Source organism: Talpa europaea (assembly GCF_964194135.1).
Source record: "Talpa europaea genome assembly, chromosome: 2".
In the NCBI taxonomy this organism is placed as follows: Eukaryota; Metazoa; Chordata; class Mammalia; order Eulipotyphla; family Talpidae; genus Talpa; species Talpa europaea.
In genome coordinates, this window is record NC_140068.1 from 84,513,487 (window position 1) to 84,536,043 (window position 22,557).

Genomic DNA, 22,557 nt, shown 5'->3' on the forward strand with positions numbered 1-22,557 from the left:
ATAACATTATTGTCATAAAATCCATAGCAAACAATGCTATTATTTTAAAGATGAGACAAAATGACTTTTTTAAAATCATGTTTCCTCAAAAAAGGATGTGAAGAGAAGGGAACCATTCTACTGTTGGTAGAAATGTAAATTGGTGTGGGCATTATGAAAAGCAGCATGGAGGTTTTTCCAAGAATTAGAAATAGAAATTTCATAATATCCAGTTATTCCACTTCTGAGTTTACTCCAAAAAATCAAAAATACTAATTCAAAAAGTATATGCACTCCCATGTTTACTGCAGCATTATTGACAATAAGCCAAGAATTGGAAATAACTTATATGCCCACAGGTTAATGAGTGGATAAAGAAGATGTGGTACATGTACACAGTGGAATACTACTCAGCTTAAAAAAAAATGGAATTATGCCTTTTTCATTAACACAAAAGAAACTAGAGGGAATGATATTTAGTGAAGTAAGTCAGGCAGGGAAAGATAAATGCCATATGATTCCACCCACTTGTGGTATAGGGAAAACAAAGAGACGAACTAAATAAAACAAAAATTAAAATGATAAACCGTAAGAAGAATTAGTGGTTACCATAAAGAAAAGGGGGACGTTGGGTGGATAAACCAAGACAAAAGAGTCAAAGGTATGGTGAAGGATAAAATTGGAAATTTAGCAGTGAATTAACATAGTACATACACACGGTGATTCTTTATAATGCACACCTAAGTGTTAATAATATTATAATGCAATGTTACTTCAATTGAAAAACAAATTTGAATAAAATAAATAATGTTTCCTGCACTGAAATACTCAGTTGAAATTCTGCTGAAATCTAAAAATTATTTAAAATATTTTGCACTGCCTGCTTGGCTAATTGTTAATAGCTCTCTGAAGGCCTGTATTTCTTAAACAAAGGGATTACTTTGTTGCTCATCACTTTTAAGAGCATTTAGTAACAGATGCATACCCTATTTCAAGTAAATTGCAACCATTTTTTAATACTTTATTCCAGTCTAAATCATTCAGATGGATAAAAAACCCAGTCTGAAAATCATCAAAGTAACTTATCAGAATCATCACTAATACAGTTACTGCTTAGGTTAGAATCACCAAAATTAGAAAAAACACTGAAAAAATAATTGACATTATTGTTATAAAATCTGACTATGAATCACATTAACTTCATAAGAATTTATAAAATTCTTATACAGAATTTTCTCTTGACTAAAATAATAGAAAAGATTTAAGGAATGATACAAGACAACAAACTTTCACATAGTGACCATTACTCAGTTTAGATAACATATTTTTTAAGGGGAGGAGGAAATGAATGATTTGATATGGTCAACAAATCAAGTGAAAACCATCTGTTTTCTTAAAATGCTTAGTGGGTTTATTGAAAAAATTCTTTAATATATTGTCATTTTGTTTAAAGTTTAAGTACTGTTGCATTTATGGGCCTCCCCTGGTGGTACAGGTGGTTGAGCGCCACGCTGTGAAGCTGTCAGCAGCCTCTGCAGTGCCGGTTTTATCCCAGCCGGCCAGCAAGGGTCCCACATGGCGCGGCAGACCTCTCCTATAGCGCCCACTGCTCCCCTCAGCAGTGTATTTCGGTCCATCTGCCTGTTCTGTTCCCCGCTCTGTCTTTGGTGAATCCTCTCACCCTCCCGTGAATCTGGCCTGTACCCCGGTTCTTATATAAAATAAATAAATAAATCTTTTTTTAAAAAAAGAAATAAAATTTAAGTACTGTTGCATTTAACTTTCATGAAAATATTGTTGATTATTATTAAAAGTACGTTACTATGTAAGGCAAATGTGTTTTATTGAGAATAGTTTTCACCAGACTTTGCAGTATAGCCTTTTCTGATAGGTGTGATGATTTCCTGAGCCAGGCTTTTCTAACATTTCCCTTACTATCCAACCTACCATCTCAAAGAAGAGCTGAGGATGACAACTCTGGAATGCTAGTTTTCCCCAAGTTTCAGCAACAGTATGACTCTAATTTTAATTACTTTTTAAGCTAATTCTCAATTCTTTTAAGGAACATTTCTCTTTCTCTGTTTAAAAAGATTTCTTTATTTATGCATACGAGAACTGGGGTATAGGCCAGAGGTGCAGAGGGTGAGAGGATTCACCAGAGACAGAGTGGGGAGCAGAACAGGCAGACTGACTGAAACACACTGCTGAGGGGAGCAGCAGGCAAGACAGGAGAGGTCTGCTGCGCCATGTGGGTAGCTCCCTGGCTGGGGATTGAACTCGTGCTACAGAGACTGTGGATAGCGTCACAGTGCTGTGCTTAAACCCTTGTACCACCAGGGAGGCCTTCGAAGGAATGTTTTCTAAAGGTGACTTTTATTTGTGATTCACTTATAAAACTGGTTGCTCTTCAAGTAAAGTGGTATACTTTAATCTGGACTTAAATAGAACCAATTTTTCTTCCAGATTTGTTGACCTTAAATCATAGTCATTAATTAGCTCCTTTTTCAGCTCTCTGAAAGCGGAAAATTTAGAAAAAGCAAAAAATTCTAGTAACAAAATAGTAGCATGAAACAATCTTTTGAATCCATCACTATCCTCACCCCTACCTCCCAGAGCTCCTTCCCCATTTTCTTCTGAAAAGGTTCAGACCTCCTTGCTCCCACAGTCCCACAATCTTCTGAAATGCACAGGTAGCTAGAATGTAACTTTTCCCTCTCAAACAAATGCTTGAAATTGTTAAATTCATGTAGCCCAAGCCAAAAAAAAATCATTACATTCATTTCAGAAAAGGCTTATCTCTCAAGAACATACAACATGAAAAAAAAGTCTCCTCTTGTGATTCACACCTTAAAATATGAAACAATTACATCAGCCCTGAAATTTCACAAAGTAACATGTGCCAAATACAAAGTGTTGTTTTTTTTTTTTTTAATGAAGAAATGGGTTTCACCCCTCCATTATAAAAGAAAAAGCCAATAGCAAGGTTCAATGGCTAGATCTGCAGGAATAACACTTCTAGCCATTCAGCACAAAATGTTTTCTGATTCTCTGTTTCAAATCTGAAAAAAATTAAAGTGTTAGTGTATGTGTTTATTCAGCAAAGAAAGGAACCCCTCATTTCCCAGCAAAGTCCTTACAGCTAGAAACTAAGTAACAACCACCAGGTGATTTCTTGTCCTGTCTCCTCACCTCTTTGGGAAGTCACAACCTAATAGGTTTCTGAGGCACTACCAAGGGACTGGGAACCTGGAGACCTACACACCTAGCAGTCAGAGCTCATCAAAGAGACATAACAGGAACTATTCCAAAGTTCTGACTCTCACCAAGTGATTCTCATTTTTGTTAGTAATTTAATTTCTTTTCTTTTTAAAGAAGATTATTTATGCATACAAGAACTGGGGTACAGGCCAGGGAGGGGGAGGGGGAGAGGATTCATCAGAGACAGAGCGGGGAGCAGATCAGGCTGATCTACTAAAATACACTGCTGAGGGGAGCAGCCGGCAAGACAGGAGAGGTCTGCCGGGCCATGTGGATCAGCTCCCTGGCAGGGGATCAAACTCATGCTGCAGTGGCTGCAGATAGCTTCATAGTACTGAGACTTAACCCTTTGTACCACCAGGGAGGTCCCCAGCAATTTAATTTCTAAACATCCTCTCCTATCTCTATGTCAAATACCTTCACCCCAACACCATATGGTTGACTGGCAACAGGCTCATTAATGAAAGAAAAAAATGGGCAAAAAAAGCAAACATGTGAGCTACAAGCTGGGACATGTTCTATGTATGGCCCCATTAGAAAAAACATTTACTTCATTTAAACACAAAAAACACATACAAGCAATAGAGACAAGGCAATTGAATAGAGTGATTTGGGGTGGGAAAAATGACCACTTGCACTCTTAAGTCTTGAGTATTAAACTAGCAATCATGACAATCATAAAGAAAGGTAAACAAAACTCCAGACAGAACTTTATCAGTCACCAGGGAGGATTTCAATCACCAGCTTTGTCGGCTGACAGTCTGCGGCTACTACTTGGATAATTATGTTTTGTGGTGAATTGCTGAGGCTTCCAGTAAGATCCACAAAATGCTATTGAAGTTCCCACACAGGCTGTGGGAATACACTTCAGATGATCTCAGGACTAGAAGATTCCATAGCGTCTATCATTTAGCCATCTTACTGTTTCATCTCTAGTCAAAGACCAATCCCATCCCTGCTGTCTGAATGCAGACATTATGGAAGGGAGGAAAGGAATAAAGCAAATGCTTGTTGTCTGTTTACTCTGTGCCAGGCACTATGTGTACATTAGCTCTCGGAATGCTATCAAGGAGTTCTATGCAACTGAAGTGACTTCCACAATTTTCTAAAATTAAGGGACTAAAAACTGACCCTACCCAACTTCACTGGTACTAATTGGCATTGGTGGGATTTGAACCCAGGTCTCTGATATTTTTCAGTATATCATATAAATTTTCTAAAATAAGAAAGAACTGATCTTGGAGATGATTCAGAACATTTGCACATATAACTTCCATTTTGACATCATAATAATTTTGACATATTAAGTTTGACATCATAATAATCATAATAACCTTCCCTATATTATTAGAGAGAAAAAATATCCAACTGTAAGTGGCTTTCTCAAGGTCACACCCCAAGTTATTACAAGAATCAGACTCTTTTTTAACTCCTAACTTTTTAAATTGCATCATTCAGTCCCTGTCCTCTTTGGAGATACAAATGGGACAAACAATCTCTAGCAAAAACAAAATGTGTGTGTGTGTGTGAGAGAGAGAGAGAGAGAGAGAGAGAGAGAAGTCTAGGTTTAAACGTGTGTGTGTGTGTGTGCAAGACAGTGAAAGAAGTCATCTCTCATGCTGGTTTTAGATGCTCCAAACAGTGCTTTTGGTTCTAGTCTAGAATCTCCCTCCTTGGACAAAATTCCTCACTCTGAAGCAAACTTCCTCACATCAAGATCTCTTTTCTTGGGTCTTAGTCTTTCAGAATGCCTCTAACTGCCAAGAAGGGACAGTTAACTAATCCCATAAGCTGATTACCAGTCATGTGAAAATGAATACTAATGGATTTGTGATTTTCGTTATCTCAAATAAGTGTACTTTTAACAGAAATTTCTAGAGGTAATCTCTCTAGTAGTAGAGAGTATAGGCAGTACTCAGGTCAAAAGGCCAAATTCTTGAGAGTAAGGATGACTCATCCCTCCCAAAACCACACCTAACACCCACAGAGCTACCTGCCTATATTTAAGTAAACTCTGTTTGCTCCAGAAGCCCTCATTTTCATTGGTTTCCCTACTTGTTGGCCAGTTTCTCTAAACCTCTTTTCATTTGGACACTTTCTCTTTAAGAATGCAGGTTTCAAGCCATACTGAGTAATAGATAATTGATTACTCACACCTGAAAGGTAAACAGTAAACAAGGATGAGCAGGTACAGATGGTACCTATGTCAGGCATTTGGTAAAGGTGTGCCCGAGAATCTTCTACTTCATGAGTCACCACAAAACCAAGGACAGTATCTAACCTGATAGTCAGAGGCTGCCAGGATAAATTAAAGGGACTAAAAGTACACAAAATTTGGAACCCTAAATAACCACATATGCCCAAACTACTGTGGAGCTGAAGCACTTCTGAGAGTCTGTCATATAGCTGTCACTTGTGAAGAAACAAACAAAAACAAAAACATGATGTAGAGCTTGTATATATAGTAGCAAAAGAAGATTATAGAAACAGCATGGGTATCAAACAGTAATAAAGTGGAATGTTAAATGTGTTAAGTGTCTACAAAAGAATATTACATCAACATTTACAAAGAGCTTTGATAATATATTCATAGGAGGTAGCAATATTGTATAATATTGTAATTTTACATAATTAATGGGAAAATCATTCAACAAGATCTCTGTATTATGTGCACATCCATAAAAAACATTGGCAGGGTTTCTCAGTTAAGATGCTTGATAGGAAATGAAGCTTAGAATGTTTTTCCCAACACTGACAAAGTAATGAAAACCAGCAAAAAACTTCACCAATGATAACAACATAAGAATAGGGTCAGAACCTATAGAATACTTTCAAAAACTCTTAAAGGAAAGAGATTGAAATTTTTGAAGTGCAGAAGAATGCAGTAGCAGAGCACAGTTCATAAACTTTATTCTCCTTTTCTTTTGCCCTTTGAGCCAAATAACAGGTAAAAAATTTTCAGAAATCTCATTAATCCCCCAGAAACCTAGAGAGAAGCAAAACGTGAAAATCCTCTTGTTTTCTCTTCAACTGGAGAATTTTTAAATAGGATGTGGGGAATATATTAGAAGTGTGAGAAGGAACAATGAGACTGATTTTCTCTGATGGAAATAGAGACTCCAGAACTATCTCAGAGTCAGAAAAACAATCCAGAACCTAATAACATTGGCTATTTGTATATATCACATGAGAAAATGAAGTTAACTCTATGTGAGGCACTGAGAAAAATCTCAGTAACCTTGCTGAACATGGCGGGCAAGTGGCTTTCCATTTGCTCCCCATCACTCCCTGGAGTTACTCTCTGACCTTCCACAATCCTACTCTCCACCCCAAATAGTCCGTCTGTGCAGTCTGTCTTGCCTGTGGCTTCCAGTTGGGCTGTTTCAATGGGAGTTACCACAGGAGACGCTAGGGGTGGGAAAAAGTGATGGGGGTACAGATTCCTTCTTTTTCTCTCTCTCTGTGATCATAATCCTAGTAGTGACTGCTCTCCTCTGGCCACAGATCCTACTGGGAAATCTCTTCTGGGTCTCAGCACAAAGTAATCATAATTACAATCCCTGAAAGAGAGCACCAAAAATTAAAATTGTATTCAGATACAGTACAAGAGCATTTCCCTGCAACTTCCAGGGGAGAAAAGATCAATATGAAAGTGTAATGTACCTGTCAACCATTAAGAAGTACATAGATAATGGAAGGAACTGTAAGGGTGATATGACTTCATCTTACTAGTTGGCAATAAATCCACAGAGCCAAAATCTACAGTCTTATTAGGAAGTCAGAGAACACAAATATAATGAATGAATTCCATCAGTATCCTCTGTGAGATGTTCAAACTATACTTTAGAAACCTATGACCAAAAATAATGATGAATTTTCCCTAAGGGAATTTGGGTGGAGAGGGGGTCACAAAGGAAGTGGCATTTGGCACCAAACAACTTTATTACAGACAGAAACTGCAGGTCCAAAGCAAAACATGTGGGACAGTCAGGCATGTTCAGGGATGACCAAGAAGGTCACAGAGTTGGAGCATCGGGTGTGTGGAGAGAAGGCAATACTATGAAGTTCTTCAGTTAAGTTTCAATGGCACCAAAGTGAGGCAGATTTTATGCCACATTCAAACTACTGAGCTCCATAGACCATGGGAGCAGGCAGGTCCTTTAATGACAGAATCAGATCTCAATTAGAAAGATTATTCTGCCAATAATCTTAGGGGGAAGGCGGCAGAGCCACAAGAGCCAGGAAGTCAGGGAAGAGACAATTCCTTAGTCCATGGGAGCAAGAACAGGACCAAGACCACAGTTATGACAGGTGGGTAGATTCAAAAGACCTGATCCAAATAAGCAAGAGAAAGGAGGGAGAAGGGAATACTATTAAAAAGTAGGCTTAGGAGAGAAAGTAAATGTTTGGTGAGAAAAGCACACGTGGAAAATGTAGCAAAGAAAAAATGTTGATATTTCTAGACTAAGCCTCTGGTTCAAATTTGATGACATTCATTAAGAGAGGAAACACAGAAGAAGCATTCTAGAAACAGGATAAATAAATATGATAGTTGAACTCATATTTAGGAAGCATTTCATGGAAAGTTACTTTTCAGGAATTGTGTGTTTTCATAACTGCAAGTTTTCTCTGAAAGCATGTCTAGCATCATTCAGATTTTAATGGCATTCCTGATGTTTTCTTTAAAAACCAAGTTATAATTAGTATGGTGGAATACAGCAGCTGTAATATGTCATACTTCTGTCAAAAGTCCATTCCAGGACTTCATTGTTCACATGAGAAAAGACTCAGAAGTGAAGCACCCCAGAAAAGAGATAATAGTGGGCCTCCCCAGTGGCACAGTGGTTGAGCGCTGGGTTACAAAGCTGCCCGAAGCCTCCGCGGCGCCGGTTTGATCCCCGGCTGCTCCCAGGCCACCGGAGGAGGGTCCCACATGGCGCACAGACCTCTCCTGCCGCCCGCTGCTCCCCTCAGCAGTGTACTTTGGTCCTTCTGCCTGCTCTGCTCCCCACTCTGGCTCTGGTGAGTTTTCTCACCCTCCTGCGCTTCTAACTGTACCCAGTGCTTGTATAAATAAATAAATAAATAAATCTTTAAAAAAAAAAAGATATAAGGTAACTGTTATAAAAATATATAATAGAATAGTCCATCACATAAGAACAATTTCTAGCCTATAGATGTCTGTATAAGGATTAAATTTGAATACTTACATAGTATAATCCTCATACTCCTGCTTATTTTCACAAAATTGGAATAATGAAGTGAAGGGTTAGGGCCTCCCTGGTGGCGCAAGGGGTTAAGAGAGTCAGCACTATGAAGCTATCCACAGCCACTGCAGCACCGAGTTCAATCCCCGGCCAGGGAGCTACCCACATGGCACAGCAGACCTCTCTTGACTCACCTGCTGCTCCCCTCAGCAGTGTATTTCAGTCAATCCTCCTGTTCTGTTCCCCTCTCTCTCTCTGGTGAATCCTCTCACCCTCCACACCTCTGGCCTGTACCCCAGTTCTTGTATGCATAAACAAATAAATCTTTAAAAAAAATAAAGCGAAGGGTTAAAAATGTGGATCTCTTGACTCATTGCCTTCATAATTACACTAATACTTGCATATTCAGATGGAGCTTGAAAGGATAATGCTAAAGGAAGTAGGTCCAAAGGAGAAAGATAAATACCAGAGGGTGTCACTAGTATGTGGAATATAAAATAACTAAATTAATACTCAGACAAAGACAAGCTGAAAAACATGCTTGACATCTGACAATGGAACTGAGACACCAAGAGGGGAGGAGGGAGGTAGGATAAGAACAAAGAGCAAAGGGAGCACAATGGTCTATGGTAGTGGAATATGGGTGAGCAGGTGGTGGGTGCATTATGGTAGTAATATCTGATGGGGGTACCCCAATATTACCTCAATTAAATTAATTTAAGATAAAAACAATTTCAAAAATGAAAAATAAAATATGAATATTCATTAGATTAAAATTAGATTGCAAGCTGCAGTTTCAGATTACTTCTGAAATAGTTTCATAATTTTTGTGAGTTTCAGCTCTATCTCATTTGACATTTGGCACTCTCATTACATATAATACATTGTAATATATATTATTATATTAGATATAATACAATATAATAAAAAATTGAAAATATTCACATATGTGGTAAATGTCTTCAAGTAGATCTTCAAAAATAAAAAACAGTATGAAAACGAGGACCCAGCTAACCTCTAAACCTGAAAGGTTATTTCCAACCTGTTCAGTTCTAGGTATTGAGAAAAGATACTTTTCCTTTCTTTGTTACATTTCACATTCTTTCTTACATAGCATGCTTTTTCTCTACAGTCACTTTACTTCTTTCTGGGATGTGCCTTTTCAAACTTCTGTTAATGAAGCCCTCTGGGTGGCAGAGGAAGATGTGTAATTGTACTCCAAAAATGATAGTTACGTGAATGAGTAACAAATTAATCAAACTTGAGAGAAGGAAAAAGATCGTTGAGTGGTAAAATCTCTTAATCTTTTTATGTCTGAAAATCCTGGTATTTTACTCTAATTCAGGCTGATTAAGTGAATGAGTACCTGGTCAAGGCATTGCTGTCTCTATTCAACAGGCAATTTGTTAACTCTTAGACCTGAGAAAAATGTGGTGGTTGTTAATGAGAAACGGGAAGGAGGGTGGGAGCAATGGGTTGAAAAGAACTCAGGGTGTACTCCAAATCTTATGTAGTATTGTAAATCAAAAATAAATCAATAAAAATTATATTTAAAAAGTAGACAAGAAATATACAGAATTTCTTCTGAAATATACAGAACAAGCAAATGCCTAGAGAAAGAAAGTGGATTAGTGGTTTCCAGGAGATGAGGGGAAATTGATACGTATGGGGCTTCACTTAGGGGTAATGAAAATATTCTGAAGCCAGATAGTGGTGATGATTGTACAACACTGCCAATATACTAATGAAAATACTGAATTATACCTAAAAATGTAAAATTTATGCTACATGAACTTTATCTCAAAATAAAAATTATTAAAAGTAAACAAAGAACCCAAAGAGTGATTTGTTTAGAGTTTGGTCCTTGAGCAGGAAGTGGCTTTTGCACCAAATAAGTTTGGATACAACTTTCATGGCATGAGGTGACAGGACAACAATCGAGGAGAAAGTAGCACGCCAGGGAGGCTCAGGTGAAGGAGATGGAGCAACAGGGGCAGGAGCAGCAGTTTGGAGGGAAGACTTTCCTGATAAGTCAGCTGGAGAAAAGTCAGAATGTAGAGTCTCTACTCAGGACAAGTGCACCAAGGCCATGATGATGGCGTAGCAGTCCACATTCGCAGTCATGAAGCTTGTTGGGCACACTTGTAACTGATTTTTTCACTATAAATGAATTTAATTAGCACGGGAGGTCTTATTTGAGCCAATCATGGAAAATTTGCACATGCAAGGTAAACACATTGATTTTCAGCTTAAACTAGGTTTCTTGTGATCAATTCAGCACTTCCTTCTTCTTTTCCTCTTCCTCTCCCTCCCCTCGCCCCTACCTCAGGGATGACACTGGCACTAGGAGAAGGCTTCTAGCCATGCCAGCTTCTGCTGAGATGTACATGTATTGTTGGTCTTTGGTCCTCAGTGCTCAGCTTCCATCTCATCCACACTGAATATCTATCTGTGCCCCACTTCCCTCTCTGGTAGCCAGATTCACAGAGATCACAGTCTATTTTCTCAGTGATCAAAGATGTCTAAGTGAGTCCCAGTCTCTGCAACTTCCCAGGAGCATGGGAAATTGCTATTCCATCTTCCTCCTCACTCTTCCTGCTATGATTCTTCCAGAAATCACATTTTTTCCTCTCTTAAAGGCTGGTTCTTGCTATAGGAAGCCCAATTCTCTTTTCAGAAGAGCCTGGACACATATACCATTTATCCATTTGGAGTCCTGCTTTCCCTTGATAATATGTCCTCCCAAAGCTCAGAATTCCCTGATGATTTCATCCAATGTCCATAGAGGGGACACTGTAGATGACTTGGGGTGAAAGGAGGACTGGAAATCTGAGCTCTAAGGCAATAGGGCAGTAGGGCCCATCACAAAACTTGCGCAGAAGTGATGGCGCCACTCTCTCCATCTATAAGACAATTAGAAATTGCTTAAGATGCTCAGAATTCTTGCCAGCTCCTTAGGTAGCCCCCCAAAAAAGAGCACAAAGATAGAATTTTCTATGACAATTTGGGGGGGGGTGGAAGATATTGTAACTCAGAGCCTACTAACCGATACTGAGCATTTCTTTATGGAAATGCAACATTTTAAAGATCATGTGTGTTAGGGAGTGAACTTTGTACCTGCCACAGCTGGAACATGATGCCTAAAAGTGACCTCCACTAACAGCATCTATTAATATCTATATTTTGGTGCATAACAACATGTAAGACCCATTTTCATATAGGGCTCTTGATTTTGTAATTAACTAAATTTAATTTATATGCAAAAGTCTCAAACTAACAAATATTAATTCTTTCTCCATTATTCCACTCTCTTAAAACAGAGAATAAATTGAAAAATAACTGTAATAAGAAATAATAGCTTTGACTCATCGATGGCTAGATGTTCTCTAATTTAGCAGTTCAAGACTGTATTTCTGTGGAAGGAGCCACTTTAGTAGTAGTGGTATTGCTGGTGATGGTGATGCTGAGGGCAGGTGGGAGGTGGTGGTGGTAGTACAATACTACTAAAGTATGATTTATTTTGCCTATCCTTCCCTTCACTGCACCCATACTGGTCAGGACACTGCTTACCTCTGCCATGTCTTCTCAACTTGCGGCTAACGTAAACATGTTCCAGACTAGAGCTGCCAGGCTTAGGTGGTGACAAATGATCCAAATTAGGCCAAGCAGTCCTCATTCCTAGAGGGAAAAAGGGGCCTCGCTCTCTTCTAGAGAAGCTGAAAAAGTCAGCAGTCCCTAGTAGTAATTTCCAACTTTGATGGCACATCAGGATTCCTAGAGGAGCTTCTAAAAAGTACCAGTATTTGGTCCCTCCTTTAGATCTACTGAATGAGAATTTCTGGTGATAAGACTGAGAAACTAATATTTCACTCCAAAGCTTTTTATTTTGAATAATCTCATTACTACTGAAATGTTGGAAGAATAGTATAGTGAACACCTGCACACCCCTTCGCCTATATGCATTTTGATTGTCAACATTTAGACATGAATATCTTCCATGTCTAAATGATATTAATATACAGAACTGAGAACACCCCCAGGTGGTAGTTACCAATAATTGAGAAGCACCCAGCTACAGAAAGACGAACAGCACAAATGGAGCAGATACATCAAGAAGGACAACGATTGAAAAGAGTCCTGTGACAGCATCTTGTATCTCTGCCTTGGGTTCTAAGAGATGCCCTAGTATCATTATAATGAAGTCACCTTTGGGCTTAGGTAATGTGACTTGGGAGTTTGTTCATTGCAATCACAAGATTCAGAAGTTATAGCAGAGGTAATGAGGTTCCACATCCTCACCCACAAATAAAAATAAAATCAGAGGGTTCATTGACTTGAGAGAGAGAGATTTTGTTGAAAGAAATTATTTTAAAAGCCCAGAAGCCATGAGTCTCCAAGATAATGAGATTAAAGATAGTTAGACCACATGCTAAACTACAGTTTTGTGGGAGTGCTACAATGTTCAAAGTAGACTATTTCTCCACTGAATTAAAGCAAACCTTGAACCGCGCATGTGCAGTACCACGTTCTGGAGGGGAGTTGGTTGTGGGCGTGGTCTGACCCCATGGTGTGGTTTAGAGTCATCAGAACATGCAGACAATAAATGGCAGACTCGGGGGGGTCTTCCTGGTGGCGCAAGGGTTTCAGACACAACCTATGGAGCTGTCTGCAGCCTCTGCAGCATGAGTTCAAACCCCCAGCCAGCCTGGGAGCTACCCACATGGTTCAGCAGACCTCTCCTGACTCTCCTGCTGCTCCCCTCAGCAGTGTATTTCAGTCATTCTGCCTTCTCTGCTCCCCACTCTGTCTCTGGTGACTCATTTCACCCCCCCCCCCACACCTCTGGCATGTACCCCAGCTCTTGTATGCATAAATAAATAAATCTTTTTTAAAAATGGCAGAGTGATTTTTAGTTGGTTCTATTATCTTTTTAGATATATTTAGAAGTTTAGCTATATTTTAGCTATTTTTTTTTCACTATATAGTGTACACCCTGTTATTGCCTGGACCCAGGGAAATCACTTCCACCCACAACTCTTGTGCTTTTGCTCCCATGGCCAATTTTTTTTTTCTAAAACATTTTTTGTTAAATAGACTGAAGTCTGTTTTTTCCAAAGTATAAAGCTACACAAAACTTAAAGCAATCCTTTTTTCTACCTGAGATCAAAACAAGTTTCTTTTTTCCTATCTAAACATAATTCTTGACATTGAGATAAATCTGAATTCAGGTGATACACTTTGTGCCAAACTTTTCCCCCCAAAATTGAGCCCTGCTTTGCAGAAAAATTTCGTGTTACACATATACATTTACATTTTTTTCTTTAAAGACTAATGACAAATTCGTGAAGTGAACAGAAATATAATGGGACCATGATATTATTAATAATATGGAAATTAAAAAGTCATTCATTTACATAAAGTGTTCCTGTGTGGTGCTATATGAAAGGTACTCTTACAATCTATGTACATATAAAATTCACCAAGATCTCAGACATTAAGTTCACTTTAAGAAAAATCATGTTATTCTTTTTTGGAGCAGAGGTTGCAGAGTTGTGATGTGTAACAAAAATATGGTACACAAAAGCTCCAAAACCAAACATTAGCCTAAATAAACAATATCTACAACTTGAAAACTAAACAAACACAGTTATATCCATGTCCAATTTTAGAAAGACCAAGTAGTTACCAGGCTTGGAGCTGTCCCTTATCTTATCAGTGAATAAGAGTTTTGGTCTCTGTTTACACATGTTCATTCATTTTGCAAAAAGACAATAGACTGTAACTCTATATGATGCAAATGTTGTTGGAAAGGGATTTTGGCCTGTATGATCTTGGGATACAATTCCTAAAGACATATAAAACAAGTTTTACAGCCCTGTAAAGTGAACCATTTATCCAGAATTATGCTTAAAATCATTTCTCTGAGCTACAAATATGTTGATTTTTTCCAAGCTATAAGAATCTGAAAAAGGGAATTTAATAAACGAAAATCGATGTTAGAAATATTCAAGCCTCATTCTGTTATCTGTACATTTATTTTAGAGGGAAATTACACATTACATTTGTTAAAATTTAGAAGATTAAAATCGTTAAACAAAACTAAATTTTCAAAAGTCATACTCAACAAAAATATTAATGAAGAATGCTTTAGAAAAAAAGAAGGAACAATGTTAAATGAGCTAAACATCAAATACAGCTATCTTTTAAGGACTGATATAAAACAAACAATGGAAATGTGGACTTTTGGATGTCTACATCCCTGGTACAAAGAACAACACAATGCTTACAAGTTTGACATACCAAGACAAATCTTCCTAGAATTTGCATTCCTCTTGAGTCTTATCTGAGCAAAACAATGTCTAGGACCAAAGTTCTTAATGCCGGGAGATAGCTTGGGAAGTGCAGATTTAGTGTGACCATGTATAAATACTCTCCTGTATTCAAGACTTTGAAGCTGGTGATGTCTTGATATTGTCAAAATTATAGACAAAATTTGATGAGGAGAAATAGTAATAGAAATTGTCTCTGTATTTGTACTTCATCACTTTCAGGTTTTCAGAAAAAGAAACTAATTTATTTTAAAGAATCAGTTTCCTAGACACTGATATTTGGATGCGATCAGAGGAGCACACCAAACTAGTGCTCTTATGGAATTATGTATAGTGCCTTCAAGGTACCAAATTTCTTTTTAATACTTATTCACTATAGATGTTATTAATTAATCCCCAAATTACAAAACACCACAACTATAGAACTATAACTGGCCGTTTACTTCTGAAATTCCTCTCCAAAGAAGTCGTTGGGGAAGTAGGATGCAGTACTACTCACTGTGTCCAGACAATAACAAAATCACCGGCATTTGCCCCACTCCCTGGCAGCTGGAGACTCAGGCTTCAGTGGCTTTCCTTTGTCACAAATCAGAGGGCCGACTGGGCTCCTGAACCTTAAGCAGTCAATTTATTCCCAAATGGCAAATCCCCAGGCTGAGGCATGCGGGCTGGGCTCTGCTCTGCCTGGGTCCAGGAGCCTCTGTTCCAGCCCTGTTCCAGTCCCCGTATGGAGGGGGCCCTGTAACCTGACAGACAAGTCCTGCCTGGGAGTAACTCCTGAAGTGGGAGGGGCACAGAGCTGGAGAATGAGTGAGTCACACACAAGGTAACACACATGGACTCTTACAAAAAGCAAAGGCTTCTCTTTTCTGCAAGGGAATCTGGACTATGGAAGTGCCCCAGGCTCTGTGGCAATTGGCCACAACATCAGAGCCCTCATGAATTTGCCAAAGCTGGGAAAATGGGGTTGGAAACCACAAGTGCCTGTCCTCAGGGCATTCTTTAGCTGGCTTTGGTCACTAGGCCTGTGGAAGTATGGTTTCCCAATTGTCTCTGGTTGCCTCTGCTTCCAGGCGCAAGGAAGCACTGCAGTTCCTAAACTGCTTGTGATTGGGTGGGATGGTGAAGTTGTCGCACCAGGGAAAACCAAAATTCAAAGTGGTAACTTCTCCATCAGCCTGGTTCCTGGAGAGAACCTGGTAAGCAGAGGCCCCTCCTGGCCTGTGTTTCAGGTGAGCAAAAGATGACACTTTATTGTTCCTTGTTGAAAAATTTGGGAGCCATTTGTTACCTCCACGCAACCTAGTCTCTAGCCATTGATGCGAGGACTCGAGCTCTTGGTAGGTAACATGAACAGGAAAATTGCTTTCTGAATTTGAAGCACTCAAAAATCCTTTCCAATATTTTTTTTTTCCTTCCTGGATTGCTCTAGATTTTGTAAAGACCGGCCAGGAATTTAAGATCCCTTTAGTGCTAATATCAACTGAAATTCATCTGTTAGGTGAGAAAATTCACTCTTTTCATTTGTGTAGCATATCCCTTCCATTTACTGATAGATTGGTTTACTTAAAATGTGACCCCTGACCTCTCAGTGCTCATACTCTAGGTGGGAAGAAAAGAAACAAAAATTGTAGAGAGGCATAAGCAGTAAGTGGAGGCTGGAGTCTGGGGGTCACTTCATGAAGCATGCGGGGCCAGCAGAGGCCTTGAAGGACATAGCCAGTTTATACTGATGAGCCATTTTAGCAGCAGGAAAAACTGTTTGTTCATAGTTTATTTGAGATCAGGAATATAATAATGTAAGTGCTCTTGGAGGTCATTCACGCCCAACGCCATACTATGCAAATGAGAAAACGTATGCAACTATTATTACCTTGAGACTCCCAGCTTTTTGAAAAACAAGTATTGACCTAAACTAAATAAAGCAGAGGTCCTGAGCATGGTGACACCAGACTCATCATCAGTCACTCGCTGACTCACATCATATTCTGGCAATGCTGCCAAACATGGGTCCCCTGTCCGAAGACACAAAACTCAGAAGCCATGCGATTTGCTTTTGAGAAAAGCACCAGTTTAATGCAAGATGGCCTGACAAGAGACTGGAGGCAAGGCTCAAAAATATCTCCCAGGATGCAACTTTGGACTGTATTTCTGGGGATGAAGAACAAAGTAAGTATTCTGTAAAAAACATGTTGGTAAAATTTGGTTGCTTTCTGCAAAATCATAGTGTAATTCAAATTTGGGTATAGATAACTGCAACAAAACTGACTACCTCTTGTCCATTTCACCTTGAGCCAGGCATCTAAGTTCTGTCTTCTGTGACTATTTTTCTGTCCAGGTAATGAGAGGTCACCCTAAGGACAGAGGACACTCTTCTGGTCTTATCCTCTGAAATGCAACAGTCAATTTATTAAAAAAAAAAAAAAAAGTTTTTTTCCCTCATTTAAAACAGGTAGGGGTATTTTTTATCCCATTGTTTCACTCTTGCAAGCCCACTTGCTGTTCTTGCAAGGTAAACAGAAATAGGAAAAGACCACCCTTTTTGTGTTTGTTTGTTTGTTTTTTTTTCATATTGTTTCAGGCCTCTGAGCCTTTGTGCATGCTATGCCCTGTTCCAAGTCAAGAGCCTTTCTCCCACTGTTTGCTGGCTAACTCTTTGTCCTCACTCTGGATTTAGCTCAGTAGTGTCTTTCTTGAGGACGTCTCCTCCAAAGATCAATGTGAAACTGAGTACCCTTGCTTGTGCATACATTTGTCTAACTATTAATTTCCTAATGCTTGAATCTGAATCTTCCCCTCCAAAGTCATCTTCACCAGGGCTGCAACCTTGCTTGTCTTGCTCATCTTGTACCAACTTAACATCCTTTTTCCTTTCCATTGGCCTCTCCTGTAACCTGAAATACCTCCATTCATTTCCACTTAGAGCTTCACCTGTGATTCATTCTTGTCCTCAAGTGTCTCCTCCATGATCAGATCTTCCATGATTATTACCTGGGCCCAGCTCCTGGCACTGCACTGGCATAGTATATGGTGCACAAGACTGGCATTGTTAAGTCACTGAAGTTTCTGCTCAAATGTCATCTCTTCAGAGAAGCATTCCCAGATTTGACAGTGTTTCCTTACCTACGCAAGGTCATTCTGTCTTCTTTCTTGCCAAAAATCTAGACTTGATGACTTATGATTATTTTGAGCCAGTTGTGCCAATACAGATTCTCTGTTGATCACTGAATTAGATATAGGCAGGTGACTATTTGTGTTCAGTGAGTTTTAGGGGGAAGTTTTCTGGGGGATGATGGAAATTCTAAGGTAGGATTTTTTTCCTGAGAAAATGGGAGAGCTACACAGAGGGGAATGTTATCTTTCCCTTCTACCCCCACCCCTTTCTCCCTTCTGACTTTAGACACTGTAACAAATTGTAATGTCTGAAGCTATGGCAGCCTTCTTGTAACCATGAGGGAACAAGCCCAAGGAAAAAGTCAGTATGTTGAAGATGAGGGAAATAGAAGAATGGAAAAAGGTGTCCTTGATGACACTGCTAAGTTATGGAACCCATGCTGGAATCAATAATCTCTGGCTTTATAAAAAAAAAAAAAATGAGTGCTCCTAGGACTTATGCCACTGTTGAGTTTTCTATTACTTGTAGCCAATGGCTTAGTTGATATTCCTAACGCCCTGTCTAAAGTAGCACCCCAGTTAGTATCTTTTAATTTTCACTCATTTTCCACATGTGTGTATGCATATGTGTGTGTATATATATATATATATCACTAATCAAAATTATTGTGTTTATTGGTATGTTATCAATTAATTTTCTTCCTTCACATATAGGTAAGGACCATGTCAACTGAAATTTGTCAATTCATCACTGCTGTTTGCAGCAACTACCAGCTGCAGGAACTCATTTGTGTTACACAAATGACTGAATGAATGACTACCTTTGGTATTCTTTGTGTCTTGTCTGTCTTTTACAGCAGATCAGAGACCCAGACTTTATTTTTTTAATCCCTCCCCCAACCAAAAAGCAGACTGACATATAGTGGGTAATTAGTAAATGCTTTATGTATGGAAACAAATGATCTCTGGATCCTTCCTTCAATAACCATTGCTCCAATTAGGATACAGCACCCAAGCATCCAATAGTGGACTTCTCAGGCAAAGGAATTTTGAACTTTCTTATCTTTTTTTAATTATTTATTTATTTATGCATACAAGAACTGGGGTACAGGCCAGAGATGCGGGGGGGGGGGTGAGAGGATTCACCAGAGACAGAGTGGGGAACAGAACAGGCAGACTGAGTGAAATACACTGCTGAGGGGAGCAGCGGGAGAGTCAGGACAGGTCTGCTGCGCCATGTGGGTTGCTCCCTGCCAGCCAGGGATCGAACTCGTGCTGCAGAGGCTTCTGATTGTTTCATAGTGTGGTGCTTAACCCCTTGTGCCACCGCGGAGACCCAGAACTCTCTTATCTTAATAATTGAGTTTACGAGAGATTTTTTCGATAGACTTAACCTGGCAAAATATCTCAGAGATTGGCCTTCTAGAACTTCCAAGTGATAAATTACTTGAACTTGCAGTAATAAAGAACTGAGCCCCACAGGAGGCAGTGTTCACAATCCCATTGCAATTATGTTATTCCCCAAGAGGGCTCAAATAGTAATTTGACATTGTGTTTGACAGCTATTTCAAGTGGATGTCTATTTATCTTATCTTTGAAATCCAACCCTGTACATGAAATCCATGTCTGTACACAAGCCACTGCACCTGACACAGATAAAATTACCCTACTTCACTGACACTAAGGTGCAATAGGGCCTATAATTATAAAACGCACACTGTTCGCTAACAAACTAAAGAGTAATACTAGACTATATCGCAACTTCAGAAGTGTGTCTTAGAATTGATAAACATAAAATATGATCGTTTCACTTTAAAATAATGAGGACAGAATTCCGTGTTTATCCACGCAATGGGTCAATCCTGTAATTCACTGGCAGGCTTGTTTTCCCACAATCCTGGATGACTAATGACATACTCTTGTTCTCTTCAAAACACTGACACAACTTCTCCCTGGCCCGGGCATCAGTGACCTCACATTTTACAGAGAAAATAGAAACCATGAGATGAGAAAGCTACCCCTTTCTCACCTCCAAACCCACAAGCCCCCTGCATGCCCTCCTGCCTCCTCTTCCCTCCCTCCTGCCTCCTGTTAGAGGAAATGAGCTACTTTCTGGTTAAAACTTAGAGGGAGGGAACAGATCAATGGGGTCAAGTCTATGGCGAATGACAGAATTGGACTTTGGTAGCTAAATAGTGTATTAGTATATACTAGTGTACTAATATATTAGTATATTGGTATACTAAGTAGTATATTAATATTAGTATATAATGTAGTATATAGACATATTGATTTAGATGATCCAGTCCTGGAACTTACATAATCTCATAATGCAATGTAACATCAATATAATTAAAAAAAAAAAAACTTGTTCTTTCACAGGAGTTCTGTCTCTCTGTCCTCAGAATTTCTCAATGCCTGCATTCCTTTAGATTTCCTATTTACTGTATAATCCACCTTTCCCTTTACAGTGAATCATCTCATTAACATTCAAGTAGGCTCAAGTATCTTCTGTCCTAAAACAAGAATCACTTGTGGCTCCTCATTCTGCTACTGACTCTGTCCTGGGTCTTACTTCCTAGCTAACCTTCCCGAGAACTGGCCACATGGCTGTCTCCACTTCTTTGCCTTACAGTTGTCTCGCAATCTGATTTGCTCCCTCATGCCATTTTTACAAATGTCACCACCATTCTTCATCTTAATATCTATCCATTAATTCTGTTCTCATCTAGCTTGATCTCTTGGCAGTGTTCAATTCAGCTGACTTCTCCATTTTTGGAAACCCCTCCTTTTTTATTGTTTCTATGTTTATAATTTAAAAAAACATGAAATTTACCATTTAATCATTTTTAAGTGTGCAGTTCAGTAGTGTTAGGTAATCTACTTTTTGCAATAGATCACTAGAACGTTTTCATCTTGCAAAACTGAAACTCTGTACCCATGGACCAATATACACCCTCCTGATAGCACCTGGAAATCACCATTCTACCTTCTGTTCCTGTGACAGTGACTACTTTAGATACCTCATATAAATGGAATCCTACACCATTTGTCTTTTTGTTACAGGTTTATTTCACTGAGCTTGGTGTCCTTAAGGATCATCCACATCTGGAGCTGGAAGGGATTGTGCTAAGTGAAGTACGTCAGAAGGAGAAAGACAAATACCAAATAGTGTCAATTATATATGGACGCTGGAAACCAAACAAAGGGTCAGATAAAGCCAAACTTAAAAACTAACCCTTGAAAGCTGACTATGGAACCAAGGAATCCAGAGCAGGAGGTGGAGAGGGAGGGTGGAGAAAACAAAGTGGTGGGAGAGCACAATGCACTGTGGTAGTGGACGATGGATGCTTTTGTGGTACTATGTTTTTGCGCACTATGGTAGTAACTCTTGAAGGGGGGACCTTATACTCCCAAAATGCAAACAACAACATGAACCAACATTGTCTCAATTTAAAAAAAGGAAAAACAAATGTAAAAATGGAATCATTCATATGGTTACTTGTGGCAGGATTTCCTTCCTTTTCAAGACTGAATAACTTTCCATTGTGTGTATATACCACATGTGTATCCACTCATCTGTCAATAACCACTTCAAATACCTCCAGTCTAAATTCATGTGCTCTTCTCTTTTTTTTTAAAGATTTATTTTTTATTTATACAAGTGCTGGGGTACAGGCCAGATGCGCAGGAGGGTGAGAGGATTCACCAGAGACAGAGCGGGGAGCAGAACAGGCAGACTGACTGAAATACACTGCTGAGGGGAGCAGCAGGCGAGACAGGAGAGGTCCGCTGCACCATGTGGGATTCTCACTGGCCGACCGGGATCAAACCCGTGCTGCAGAGGCTGCGGACAGCTTCACAGTGCGGTGCTCAACCGCCTGTGCCACCGGGGAGGCCCTCATGTGCTCCTCTCTTTGTCATTTCCTCTCTAGTTTCTTCTTTACTGAATCTCTAATGTCAGGGAAGGCAGTGCATCCCTTACCCCCATTTATATGCAGACACCTTGGACGCTGCTGGGAAAGACAAGTAGAGCCGAGCGGGCAGGTGAGGCTTTAGAACATGGAGGGCAAGTGGGCGCTAGGGAGAGCTCTTGACCTTGTGGCTCAACTTGCACTTGGTACTACCAGGAAGGAGACATGGAAAGTGACACTTGGAGGACAGACAGGTGGTGACACTTGAAATTCTCTCACTTGGTGAGAGGCAGGCGGGCGGGGAAGCTGACAATGGCAGCCATTCTGTTGATATGGTATTTCCTTTTGTCCCAGCTTTCTGGAACCTGCTTCAGAACCTCTTTCCTATGGTTGCCCCACAGAAGGTGCTTAGACTGTCTCAGAGTCTGTCTTTGCCTTTGTGTGCACAAACGATAGGACCCCTTATAGAGCATGAAAGTTTGGGGGTTCGTGGGTATACCTCAGTCATGGACTGAAACTAATTCCTAGAGTTTCCCAGGTCCTCTCCTAATCTCCGTCCTTCACTTCCCCTCCTTCTTCCCCTCCCTTTCTCTAGAAACATCCCCCAGACCTCCAGTTCTTTTCTGAGCACCATATTCATATTCACATGTCAGCAAGTTCTATGATTTCTTTCTCTAAATATACCTCAGATCCATGTTTCTTTACAGCTCCATCTAGTCCAGGCCATCTTCTTCTCTTGTCTGCACCAATACAAAC